General features: G+C 44.6%; 1 protein-coding gene across 5 annotated transcripts in view; it reads left to right on the forward strand.

The window, feature by feature from the left end:
- The window catches only part of gmip (GEM interacting protein), a 103,535-nt gene that overhangs the window by 36,120 nt on the left and 55,380 nt on the right, over nucleotides 1-12,035 (forward strand). The window contains exon 1 of one of the 5 annotated variants that reach the window (XM_059639972.1): nucleotides 7,755-7,914. The exons of the other annotated variants lie outside the window; for them this stretch is intronic. The gene's annotated coding sequence lies outside the window, so the exon portion shown is untranslated. Of the gene's footprint in view, nucleotides 1-7,754; nucleotides 7,915-12,035 lie in introns of those variants that run through there. 5 annotated transcript variants of the gene reach the window in all.

A 12,035-nucleotide genomic window follows, 5' to 3' on the forward strand; every position in this document is an offset into this window, starting at 1 on the left:
GGTCATGCCTGACAAATCTGTTAGAATTCTTTGAAGTTAGACCAAGGAGAACCAATGGATGTTATCTGTCTAGACTTCCAGAAAGCCTTTGATAAGGTGTCATACAGGAGGCTGCAGTTAGTATTTACCTCGAGAGGACTAGAATATAAAACATGCACTTCTGAAGCTTTATAAGCTCTGGTCAGGCCACGTTTAGAGTATTGTGAGCAATCTTGGTCCCCATACCTCAGGAAGGATATATGGGCCCTGGAGCAGGTCCAGGATAGGTTCACAAGAATGCTCCCAGGAATGAAAGGCTTAACACATAAGGAATGTTTAAGGACTCTGGGTCTACACTCTTGGAATTTAGAAGAATGGGGGGCATCTAATTGTAACTTACAGAATACCAAATGGCCTGGGCAGAGTGGACATAGGGAAGATACTTCTATTAGTAGGAGAGACTAGGATTTGAGGGCACAGACTTAGAGTAAAGGGAAGACCCTTTAGAACAGAGATAAGGAGAAATTTCTTCAGGCAGAGAGTGGTGAATCTATGGAATTCATTGCCCCACAGGGCTGTGGAGGCCAGGTCATTGAGTATATTTAAGAAAAACTTATCAGCCATGATTGAATGGTGGAGTAGACTCGATGGGCTGAATGGCCTTATTTCTGCTCCTCTGTCTTATAGTCTTATGACTGTTTCTTGTTAGCAGATTTTGTCAGCAAGTGGTGGGTTAGCTGGAACTGTTCGAGCGAAACTGTTTGGCGTTTTGCATATCATTGCACATCTTTGCAAACGAGTGGTGAGATTTCTTGTGGCTTCAGGCTAACCAAACCGTCCTCTGTGTTGATATTCACTGCTACTGTGATGCCCAGTTAGTAACTGGCCTATGGCCGTCCTATGGATTGGGTTGGCGAGTCCCTGCGCTTTGGGTGTTTAACAGGTGCAGAAATAATTGCCATCCAAGTGATTGCTCTTCATGTTAACCAGTCACTCGGATTGTGGTAGGTATTTAGACTGCCTTCCTGAAATAATTGCAAAGTGAGAAATAAAAAACAGTAGGCATTGGAGAAACTCAGTAGGTCAGGCTAGCAAGCATGGAGTGAGAAACAGAGTTAATGTTCCACGTTCAATGACCCTTCTTTAGAAATCATTACAGCTTTGAAGAAGTCACATTTGATGTGAAACGTTAGCTCTGTTTCTCTCTCTGAAACTGCACAGTTTCTCTAGCACTTGCTGCTTTTATTTTAGATTTCCAGCATCTGCAGTTCTTGTTTTTAATTTGCACAATCTAAGCTTGTAATCCCTGGAATTTGAAAAAGTCAAAGTTTTTCGAGTTGGTGAAGGGAACGGATAATTCCTCTCTACATAGTCTATTCCTACCAGTCAGGGAAATCTCAGACTCGGGGAGCATGGTGTTAAAAAATGTGAGCCAGACCTTTCAGGATTGACATTAAGAAACTCCCAAAGATGGAAGGTTAGAACTCTCCTGATAAAAGAAGGATTGATGTGAGGTCAGTTATGACTATAACACTGGGATGAATAATCATTTATTAGCTAACATCTTTATTACGTTGTGGGATGTGGGCATTGTTGGTCGAGGCAAGCATTTGTTGCCCATCTCTAGCTGCCATTTGGAGGGTGCTGCTAATAAGTGACCCAGGGCAAAAATGAGGAGGAAAAATTAGAGTTAGGTTTGGATAAGTAACCCTAATCCTATTGCAGGCCGGGTCCTGTGGTCCTAATGTCTCATGGTCTGTATCTCAATGCACTTTTAAGAGACATGGTCATGTTATCGTCACTGCATCATAGCATGTGACCTGAGGGTCTAAGATTGCATTTTACTTCAGATGACTTGGACTTATACACCTATTGGTAAGTCCTTGGGCGTGTTGCTGAACAAAGAGACCTTGGAGTGCAGGTTCATAATTCCGTGAAAGCGGATTCACCAGTAGATAGGATAGTGAAGAAGGCATTTGGTACGCTTGCCTTTATTGGTCAGTGCAATGAGTGCGGAAGTTGGGATGGCCATGTTGCAGCTGTACAGGACATTAGTTAGGCCACTTTTGGAATACCAATTCTGGTCTCCCTGCTATAGAAAAGATGTTGTGAAACTTGAAAGGGATCAGAAAAGATTTATAGTGATGTTGCCAGGGTTGGTGGATTTGAGCTACAGAGAGAGGCTGAATAGCCTGGGGCTATTTACCCTGCAGTGTGGGGGGCTGAGGGGTGACCTTATAGAGATATACAGAATCATGAGGGGCATGGATTGAGTGAATACCCAAGGTCTTTTACCCAGGGTAGTGGAGTCCAAAACTAGAGGGGCGCAGGTTTAAGGTGAGAGGAGAAAGATTGAGAAGGGGCCTAAGGGGCAACTTTTTCACGCAGAGGGTGGTGCGTGTATGGAATGAGCTGCCAGAGGAAGTGGTCGGTGCTGGTACAATTAGAACATTCAAAAGGCATCTAGATGGAGACATAAATAGGAAGAGTTTGGAGGGATATAGGCCAAATGCTGGCAAATGGAACTAGATTAATGTAGGGTATCTGGCTTGCATGGACGAGTTGGACCGAAAGGTATGACTTGGAGCATGACACTTGACGGGGAGCAGTGCTGCCCAATCTGATCATGTAATATTAGCTCAGAAACTGCAGTGCCTGATGAATATAATGTCTTTACATGGTAGTTAGTTGCAATAAATGTCTGTGGCATTCCTCAATTCGACATTATACAGGCCCAGCTTCTTCTGCTTGGAAAGTAACATGAACAATGCCTCAACAGGTAAAGTAGGGCTGGAGCTAAAAGGCAAACCTCTGACCACTTTGCAGCAAGCACTTTCTGGAGACACATGCTAATGTTGTAATTTTTACTTCATAGCTAATCAAAGCCCCTCAATAGCACCTCACAGGATCATCAGCCAATCTTACAAAGTTTAGCCTACTGGCACTGGGTTCATTGTCTAGACCCTAGAGCACACGAGTAGTTCAAATCCAAACCTGTACCATCTAGAAGGCAGCGGGTTCAATGGGATCAGGTTCTCCGCCAGGCCACACACTATCCTGACAAGGAAGTGTATTGCTGGTCCTTCGACATGGTCCTCTGTTGCGGAGTTAAAGTCCTGGGACCAGCTCCCTAAGTGCACCGTGGGGTGACGGTACACACCTGGACTGCAACCGCACAAGAAGCAGCCCAACACCATCTTCCAAGGGGATTAGAGGGTTGACCCAGCCAGTAATACCAGTACCCAATGAAAGGATCAAAACAGTTTGTTAACAAAAGTTTACCTTCTCAGACTTACAGTCATATTGATCTCACATCAGTTACGTCTTCGGGAAGAGAGTTCCAAACATCTGCCTTTACATGTTTAAGGGTTCTGTAATTTCAGTGCGGAAGGTCTGGTTCTTAGGTTCCTGCTCTTTAAGTATTAAATCCACAAACTAGAGGAAATGCTGTCTCTGCCTAGCTTCTCTGTTTCCTTCCATATCTTGGAAATCTCTGTCAAGTAACCCCCTCAATGTTGTGAGCACTTTCCCAGGAGCAAATATAAAAAGTGATTTAATTTAGTTATTGAGGGGGCTGTGGTGTTGGCATGATTTTTTTTTGCTATTGGGGGCCCCAGAACAAACAAAACTATTTCAGTAGGTCCAATTTTTAAATAGGAATCTATTTCAAAGTCGTAACTTGTTCCCTTAATCTAGCAACTCCAGTGATGCAGAAGAAAACATTGAGAACTCTTCTCAGACAGGAATTCCAAAACGCTCAGTCTGAGCACATGCAGTAGAAATATAGAATCCCTGCTGTGTGGAGCCAGGCTATATGGCCCACCATGTCCACACTGACCCTCCGAAGAGCATCCCACCTCAACCCGGCCTATCCCTGTATCCCTCACCCACCGAGCCTGCACATCCCTGGACACTATGGGCAACTTAGCATGGCCAGTCTACCAAAACGGCACATCTTTGGACTGTGGGAGGGAACCGCAGCGCCCGGAGGAAATCCACACAGACACAGCTCTTGCTATGATTCATTGAAGCACTGCAGAGATCATTTGGGAAGCACGTACTCAAACAATGTGTTTTTAATCAGTTGCATTATGGCAGTGTCCAACGTATTCCCTGTTTCAGTTTTATCAACTAATGTCATCATTTCTAGAGGAGGAGTGGTTCAATGATTTCTTAATGGCAATGTTTGAACAATCTGAAAAACCCCAGTCCCCACCTCTAACATGCAGGAAGGAACATAAAACCTTTAATGAATTTCTTATCCACTGTGTGTATCTAATCACTGTTGGATCTTTGTGTTCTCGTGTGATGTTACTCCAGTCAGTTTCATTTTTCTCTTTCTAAGAGCACAGATGGTATGTAAGTCAGCATTAGTGAAACTTGCCTGTCAATCACAAGCTTTGGAGTTCAGGTCCCACTCTGAGCCTTGGACACTATACTGCGGGCTGATGCCCCAGTGCTGCTGGCTTCCCAATCGATGTTAAACAGAGGATCCCCAACTCCCGCCGATTTCAAAGATCCCAAGCGTGCTGTTTTCAAGCTGAGAAGGCGCCCTGGCCATTGTTTGCATTTCAGTCAACATCATTCAAAGTGCAATAACCCCAGCACATTTGCAGAAAACATTTTTCGGGTCGATCGCAACTTTCTGACTTTTGTTTGTGATTTCTGATCTCATCTCTGATTCCCAGTATGCACAGCATTTTGCTTTAGAGCTACTAATAATAGATCAGCTCGTCATCTTTCTGTTTCCTGTTTGTGAGAGCTTGCTGCACATTAGTGATTGTCTTTCACACTTTACAGCAGTGACGAACAAGAACGATTCCAGGAATGAGAAGCTTCAGGCACCAGGATAGATCGAAGAAGTTGGGACAGTTCTCCTTAGACAGGGAAAGGCTAAGAGGAGATTTGAAATCATGAGCAAGCTGGATTGAGTAGTTAGGGAGAAACCGTTCCAATCTCATCGAAGGAAAAAGTATGACACGAGGCAACATAGATGTAAAGTGATGTGCAAAACAGCAAGCGTGATGGGAGAAAATTCTTATTCAGCCAGCAAGTAGTTAGGGTCTGGGAGGCGCTGCTTGGAAATGTGGTGGAGGCAGGATCAATTGAAGCAGTAAAGAGGGGCACGGATGGTTATTTGGTGTGCAGAAATATGGGGGGAAAGCAGGAGATTGGTGCAGATGATGATAGGCCGAATGGCCTCCTCTACATTGCAACAATTCTGTCACTTCTTTGGGCTGTAAAGCCCTTTAAAATTTCTGCTGGTCAGGAAAGGTCCTCCATTAACACAAGTCCTTTAATTTTTTATAAAGCAGCTTCCAGCACTGCTCCCTCGGCTCGTGAGGATCTGGCTAACCTGTGTGTGAGTGTGAGTGAGTGTGTGTGTCTGTGCCTGTGTGTGCGCATGTGTCTGTGTCTGTGAGTGAATGTGTGTGTGTTATGTCTGAGTTTACGTGTGTGTGTATGTGTGTGTTTATGTGTAAGTGTGTGTGTATGTCTTTGCGTGAGTGTGTTTATGTGAGAGTGTGTGTGTGAGAGAGTGTGTTTACGTGTGTGCCGGAATGTGGTGAGTGTGTGTGTGTATCTGTGTGTGTGTATCTGTGAGTGTGTGTGTGTGTATCTGTGAGTGAGTGTGTGTGTGTGTGCGTGTGTGTATCTGTGTGTGTGTGTGTATCTGTGTGTGTGTATCTGTGAGTGTGTGTGTGTGTATCTGTGATGTGAGTGTGTGTGTGTGTGTGTGTGTGTGTGTGTGTGTCTGTGAGAGTGTGTGTGTGTGAGTGTGTGTGTGTGTGTGATTGTGAGTGTGTGTGTATCTGTGTGTGTGTGTGTATGTGCATGTGTGTGCATGTGTATCTGTGTGTGCGTGTGTATCTGTGTGCGTATGTATCTGTGTGTGGGAGTGTGTGTGTGTATCTGTGTGTGTGTGTATCTGTGTGTATGTGTGAGTGAGTGTGTATCTGTGTGTGTGTATGTGAGTGAGTGTGTGTGTGTGTGTATGTGTGTGTGTGTGTATCTGTGAGTGTGTGTGTATCTGTGAGTGTGTGTGTGTGTGTGTATATATATGTGTGAGTGTGTGTCTGTGTATGTGTGTGTGTGTCTGTGAGTGTGTGTGTATCTGTGTGTGTGTGTATCTGTGTGTATGTGTGAGTGAGTGTGTATCTGTGTGTGTGTGTATCTGTGAGTGAGTGTGTGTGTGTGTATGTGAGTGTGTGTGTGTGTATCTGTGAGTGTGTGTGTATATATATGTGTGTGTGTGTGTCTGTGTATGTGTGTGTGTATCTGTGAGTGAGTGTGTGTGTGTGTATGTGAGTGTGTGTGTGTATCTGTGAGTGTGTGTGTGTGTATCTGTGAGTGTGTGTGTGTGTGTGTGTATATATATGTGTGTGTGTGTGTCTGTGTATGTGTGTGTGTATCTGTGAGTGAGTGTGTGTGTGTGTATGTGAGTGTGTGTGTGTGTATCTGTGAGTGTGTGTGTATCTGTGAGTGTGTGTGTGTGTGTGTATATATATGTGTGAGTGTGTGTCTGTGTATGTGTGTGTGTCTGTGAGTGTGTGTGTGTGTGTGTATATATATGTGTGAGTGTGTGTCTGTGAGTGTGTGTGTGTCTGTGAGTGTGTGTGTATCTGTGTGTGTGTGTGTGTATATATATATGTGTGAGTGTGTGTCTGTGTATGTGTGTGTGTGTCTGTGAGTGTGTGTGTGTGTGTGTATATATATGTGTGAGTGTGTGTCTGTGAGTGTGTGTGTATCTGTGAGTGTGTGTGTGTGTATATATATGTGTGAGTGTGTGTCTGTGTATGTGTGTGTGTGTCTGTGAGTGTGTGTGTGTGTGTATATATATGTGTGAGTGTGTGTCTGTGTATGTGTGTGTGTGTCTGTGAGTGTGTGTGTGTGAGTGTGTGTGTGTGTATATATATGTGTGAGTGTGTGTCTGTGTATGTGTGTGTGTGTCTGTGAGTGTGTGTGTGTGTGTATATATATGTGTGAGTGTGTGTCTGTGTATGTGTGTGTGTGTCTGTGAGTGTGTGTGTGTGAGTGTGTGTGTGTGTGTGTATATATATGTGTGAGTGTGTGTCTGTGTATGTGTGTGTGTGTCTGTGAGTGTGTGTGTGTGAGTGTGTGTGTGTGTGTGTATATATATGTGTGAGTGTGTGTCTGTGTATGTGTGTGTGTCTGTGAGTGTGTGTGTGTGTGTGTGTATATATATGTGTGAGTGTGTGTCTGTGTATGTGTGTGTGTGTCTGTGAGTGTGTGTGTGTGTGTGTGTATATATATGTGTGAGTGTGTGTCTGTGAGTGTGTGTGTGTCTGTGAGTGTGTGTGTATCTGTGTGTGTGTGTGTGTGTGTGTATATATATGTGTGAGTGTGTGTCTGTGTATGTGTGTGTGTGTCTGTGAGTGTGTGAGTGTGTGTGTATATATATGTGTGAGTGTGTGTCTGTGTATGTGTGTGTGTGTCTGTGAGTATGTGTGTGTGTGTGTATATATATGTGTGAGTGTGTGTCTGTGTATGTGTGTGTGTGTCTGTGAGTGTGTGAGTGTGTGTGTATATATATGTGTGAGTGTGTGTCTGTGTATGTGTGTGTGTGTCTGTGAGTGTGTGTGTGTGTGTGTGTGTCAGACCTGACGTCTGATGGAAGCGGAAGTTTTATTTAGGTCATTGGTGGTGACACTGGGTTTTCTCACCGCGCTGCTGGCACTCTTTGTTTGAGCGTGTGGTTTGGAAGAGGGCGACCAGGTGAGAGCCGCTCTCCGATCTTTGTCACAAGCATCTGAAAGTGACCAAAGTATCCCGACAACTGCGCTGATGGAACAGCGACGCTGGGGCCTCTCCATCACTGGGCTGGAAAGGGGAAGCAGCAACGAACAAGAGATTTTCTGCAGCCCAAGATTTCTGCTCTCCTTCCTCTCTGCTCCAACGTCGCATCCGTTTGTGGTGAGAGTCTGTCTGTGCTTTGCAGGAAACAGTCAAATTGTAGGCCTAGACTCCATCCTGGAACATAGCAATAATTTTCTACCAAAAAACAAAAGACCATAACATGCAGGAGCAGAATAGACCATTCTGCCCATCAAGTTCTACTCCACCGTTCAATACGTTGATCGTCTCCATTTCCCCAAAACTCTTGATTCCGTTCCTGATTCAAAATCTGTCTACCTCAGCCTTAACATACTTACCGACCAGCCTCTACCTCTCTCTGTAGTAAAGAATTCCATAGATTGACTACTCTTGAGAGAAGAAATTCCTCCTCACCTCTGCCTAACATGGGCAATGCCTTCTTCTGAGATTATACCCTCCGTCCCAGACTGACCCGCAAGGGGAAAGAACTTGTCCCAGAAAGAATCTGCATCTACCCTGTCAAGTCTCCTAAGAATATTGAGTTGTTCACAATTCATTTTTCTAAACTCCACAGGTCTGACTCACACAACCTCTTCCCATAACAAAATCTCTCCGTACCCGTGATCAACCTAGTGAACCTTTCCTGGACTGTCTCCAACGCTGGAACACCTTTCCCTCGACAAGGGACCAGAATTGTTCACAATATTATCAGTGTGGCTGGATTAGAGCTTTGTTTAGGTTGTATTTTTACACTCCATTCCCTTTGAAACAATGGCTTATGCACCATTTGCCTTCCCTACTACCCATTGAACTTGTAAGCTACTTTTGTGTGATTCATGGACGAGGACTCCCAAATTTCTCTGTGCTGCAGATTGGCTGAGCTGATTGTCGGGTGGCAGTCAGGAAGGTGCAGTTGAGACCACAATTGGATGACCTATGGTCTTATGAAGTGGTGGAGCAGGCTCGAAGGGCCAAAGGACCTACTCTTGCTCCGAATTCTTGTGTTCTTGAATCTCTACAATACTTGTTGGAGATCATACTTCAATACAGGGGCCATAGGTTTGAGCCCATACTTGGACACAAACGCTGAGTGGGGCATTCCGAGTGGGGATAAGTACTTGTGTCTGTGTCCTTCTCCAAGCAGAGTCCCTGGGCTGACTATCACAAAGCCTCAGCCAGTGGTGATACATGCGACAAGGGAGCAAGGAAAGAAACACCTCTATCCGGTGTTTTCCATGGCCCTGGCACATTCCAGAACTCTTCACAGCCCAAGGAGGAATTTTTGAAATGTAGTCACCGTTGTAATCTAGCAAATGCTAACAGCCAGCGTGTGCATAGCTAGCTCCCACAGACAATGACTTAACTGCTCAGAGAATTGCTCTTACACAGTGATGATTGAGAGATGCTGCTTGGCCTGCTGTGTTCATCCAGCTCCACACTTTGTTATCTTGGATTCTCCAGCATCTGCAGTTCCCATTATCTCTGATCACAAAAGGAGGACCTTGTCATTTTTCCGATAATTGACAATGGAATTGTTTTTACATCCCCCTGAAAAGGTGAGTGGACCCACAGTTCCACATTTCATCTAAACCCCCAGCAGTGCAGCATTTCCCCAGTACTGTACCGTAGTGACCCACTCACTGAGGCACACACTGTGGTACGGGCCTTAACCACTTATATTACCTTCTGACTTGATTGGTTCTACTGAGCTAAGACTAGCACCTTCCCACATGACACGTAACAAATTCTTCATATACTTGAGTACATACCTATTTCACTAAGGCCTTGTACATTTTGATTGCTTAATATTTGTAAGACTGTACTGACACATTCAAAATGCATGTATTATTTTACAGTAATGAGTATCGCTTTACAGTTGAGTCAGAGGGTTAGTAATCAAAATGTTACATTCATCATACTTCCTGCTCTGTGTGTGTGTGTGTGTGTGTGTGTGTGTGTGTGTGTGTGTGTGTGCGCGCGCGCGCGCGCGCTAGCATGTGTGTGGATCTGTGTGTGTGTGTGTGTGTGTATGTGTGAGAGAGAGTGTCTTTGTGTGTGTGTGTGTGTGTGTGTGTGTGTGTCTGCATCAGTGTGTCAGTGTGCGTCGTGTGTGTGTGTCTGTCAGTGTGTTGTATCTTGTCTGTGTGTGTGTGTGTCAGTGTGTTATTTTGTGCGTCTGTATCAGTATGTTGTGTGTGTGTGTGCGCGTGCATGTGCGTGTGTACCATTATCCCAAACATTCCTTAGTGATTTATTTCAGTGCATTTGGCAGAAGGTGAGGAAGCAAGACAGAGACAGACATCAGTAATTTAACTTGCCCAGCAAGCTCAACGAGATTTGGCATTGGAATCTTTGTAAAAGTGGAGATTTGAGAGTGACCAAATAGAAAATTTCCTTTATACATATCAGCAACAGACATACCATAGATGGCTTGAGCAGATCTTTGATCTCCATCAAGTAACAAGTGTGATATAAGGTTTTTTTTTAAACAAATAGGTTTTAAGTTGGTTATGTAAATATTAGAAAGGAAAGATTTAACATGTTTGAGATTCTTGACTGTTTTTAAGAGGAGTCAGTTTGTTCATTTTAAACCATGGTCACATTAATGGGCCAATGGAATTTAGTGAATGGTTTTGTGTGACATGGTGATGTGATGTTATTAGTGTAAGGATAATACAATACAGCAAGGCTCTACTTTGGACCAGGAGGCCTGGATTTGAGTCCTACCTGCTCCTGAAGTATGTAAAACCATGTCTGAACAAGCTGATCAGAAAATATCTACAACAGCTTCTGTCAAGTCCACTTCACTCCAGACTTTATAATAACATTAGTCTATATATAAATGTAAATGTTGAACTCAAGAGGTGAGGTGACTGAGTGTGGTGTTAGTGAGCTCTTGCAAAACTGGAGCCAATGGGAATTAGGGAAAACCCTGCACTAGATGGAGTAATATCTGGCAGCTGTGATTGTGTTGTTGGAAACCAATCACTTAGGTATTGGAATGTTTCTGCGGGAGTTCCTCGGGGTAGTGTCCTAGGCCCAACCACCTTTACATTCTTCACCAATGACTTTCCCTCCATCATCAACCATTGTGTTTCTACCAACAACAAATGGACTACAGCATTTCCAGAAAGCAGTTCACTACCACCTTCACAGTGAGGGATGGGCAGTAGAAGCTGGCCCGGTCAGATGCCTACACCCCATGAAAGTATTAAAAAAGGGGATAACACAGTGTGGAGCTGGAGGAATACAGCAGGCTAGGCAGCGTCAGAGGAGCAGGAAAGTTGTCGTAGTCTTGATTTTCTGAAGAAGGCTCCCAACCTGAAACATCGGCAGTTCTTACTATCTCTAAAAAAAAATGAAGCGTGTTATTGGGATGAGGCATGGTACGTGAATTGAGACAGTGACTTGACAACAAGGTAGGACTGAGAAATACGGAGATGAGACAGTTCTGGGCTTGAGAGGACAGATCTTCGGGCTTCATAGTATGTTCTTGTAGCTTGAAGCCTTGTTCGTAAGAATGTGGAGCATTCAATATGGAGTCGCTGTAAGGACTGAAATGTTAACTCAAAGTTCATAATAGGGAGGCCGGATCGGAGATCACTGGAGTGTAAGGAGGCAGCAGAGAATTGCAGCTGATGATTCGTCTAATAGGAGTGGAAGAATTTTCTGGTGAAGAAATGTCAATGTCCACCTTGTTGACATACCATCTGGTAGTCACTTGATACAATGTCATGAAGATGTTGATTCATCATGGTGACTGATCTCCTTGAATTAATCAGTGATAGGTTGGAGTATGAGATGAGAACAGATAAGCATCCTGAGCTCAAGTCTCTCCTAAATCCATTGTACTCCCACAAACCACAGGCAGAATTTTATGGAGTGTCTGAAAAATGACCCAGGAGGGGGTCCCAAAGGCCCATCCTTTACCTGTGCCACACTTATACCTGCCCGTTCTCACCCCCAGTCTTTGACCAACTGAAGGCTACTTCCTATCCGACTTCAATTGTGAGGCTGGCAAGAGGTGCTCAGGACCAGAGGGAAGCCTGGCAGGTCACTGGGCATAGGCTACAGACTTCCCTCAAGGGCCCCCTTTCCAATTCGGTATCCTCTCCTGCACCCATTCCCTCCCCACTTCCCCTGCGCCCCACCTCTCAATCAAAAACACACCCCTGCCACTCTACCTCCTTGCTGCCCCCGCACCTCCTCCACCCCACACG

This window comes from Stegostoma tigrinum, chromosome 35 (assembly GCF_030684315.1).
Source record: "Stegostoma tigrinum isolate sSteTig4 chromosome 35, sSteTig4.hap1, whole genome shotgun sequence".
Lineage (NCBI taxonomy): Eukaryota > Metazoa > Chordata > Chondrichthyes > Orectolobiformes > Stegostomatidae > Stegostoma > Stegostoma tigrinum.